Source organism: Arachis duranensis, chromosome 1, assembly GCF_000817695.3.
Source record: "Arachis duranensis cultivar V14167 chromosome 1, aradu.V14167.gnm2.J7QH, whole genome shotgun sequence".
Lineage (NCBI taxonomy): Eukaryota > Viridiplantae > Streptophyta > Magnoliopsida > Fabales > Fabaceae > Arachis > Arachis duranensis.
The window spans coordinates 44535369-44536889 of record NC_029772.3 but is presented as its reverse complement, the minus strand read 5'-3'; the positions used below and the strand labels follow the sequence as shown (position 1 = coordinate 44536889).

At 35.2% G+C, this 1521-nt stretch overlaps 1 non-coding gene across 1 annotated transcript; it reads left to right on the top strand.

Moving 5' to 3' along the window:
• The first annotated feature begins 48 nt into the window (after positions 1–48).
• On the top strand, positions 49–156 carry LOC127742468 (small nucleolar RNA R71). Its single transcript, XR_008003744.1, has one exon. It is a non-coding gene; the product is annotated as a small nucleolar RNA R71 (small nucleolar RNA).
• The last annotated feature ends 1365 nt before the right edge of the window (positions 157–1521 follow it).

Sequence of the window (1521 nt, the reverse complement as noted above, 5' to 3'; positions counted from 1 at the left end):
CAGTTCAGACAGACCATCATAGAAGATACCTGTGATGCTCCATTCAGAAAGCATGTCAGAAGGACACTTTCTGATCAATTGTTTGTATCTTTCCCAAGCTTCATAGAGGGATTCACCTTCCTTTTGTCTGAAGGTTTGGACTTCCACTCTAAGCTTACTCATTTTTTGAGGTGGAAAGAACTTTGCCAAGAAGGCATTGACTAGCTTTTCCCTAGCTTTTCCCAAGAGTTCAGGCTTTCTTTAGGTTGTGAGTCCAACCATATCCTAGCTCTGTCTCTTACAGCAAAAGGGAATAGCATAAGTTTGTAGACCTCAGGGTCAACCCCATTGGTTTTGATAGTGTCACAGATTTGCAAGAACTCAGCTAGAAACTGATGAGGATCTTCCAATGAAAGTCCATGAAACTTGCAATTTTGTTGCATTAGAGAAACTAATTGAGGCTTAAGCTCAAAGTTGTTTGCTCCAATGGCAGGGATAGAGATGCTTCTCCCAGAGAAGTCGGGAGTAGGTGCAGTAAAGTCACCCAGCACCTTCCTTGCATTGTTGGCATTGTTGTTGTTTTCGGCTGCCATGTCTTCTTCTTTGAGGATTTCTGTTAGGTCCTCTACTGAGAATTGTGCTTTAGCTTCTCTTAGCTTTCGCTTCAAGCTCCTTTCAGGTTCAGGGTCAACCTCAACAAGAATGCTTTTGTCTTTGCTCCTGCTCATATGAAAGAGAAAAGAACTAGAAAATATGGAATTCTCTATGTCACAGTATAGAGATTCCTTGAGGTGTCAGAGGAAAAGAAAAATAGAAGGAAGAGGTAGAAAATTCAAACTTATCAAGGAAAGATGGAGTTCGAATTATGCATTGAGGAGTAGTGTTAGTCCATAAATAGAAGGATGTGAGAAGAGGGGAAGAAATTTTCGAAAATTAAGTAAGAAATTTTAAAAACATTTTGAAAAACACTAATTGATTTTCGAAAACTAAGAGTGGAAAAGAAATCAAGTGATTTTTGAAAAAGATTTTGAAATAAGAAATTAAAAATGTATGATTGAAAACTATTTTGAAAAAGATGTGATTTAAGAAGATATGATTGAAAAAGATATAGTTTTAAAAAGACATGATTGAGAAGATATGATTTGAAAAATAATTTAAAAAGATTTGATTTTGAAAATTAATGACTTGGCTAACAAGAAAAGATATGATTCAAACATTAAACCTTTCTCAACAGAAAAGGCAACATACTTGAAATGTTGAATCAAATCATTAATTGATAGCAAGTATTTTTGAAAAAGGAAAGAAATTAATTTTGAAAACATATGATTGAAAAGATATGATTTGAAAAAGATTTGATTTTGAAAAATTTTGAAAACTTGAAAAAAATTGGCATTAAAAACAAAATCTTCCCTCTTGTGCCATCCTGGCGTTAAACGCCCAGATCGGTGCACATTCTGGCGTTTAAACGCCAGTTTTCCTTCTTCACTGGGCATTTTAATCGCCCAGCTTTTTCTGTGTAATTCCTCTGCAGTATGTTCTGAA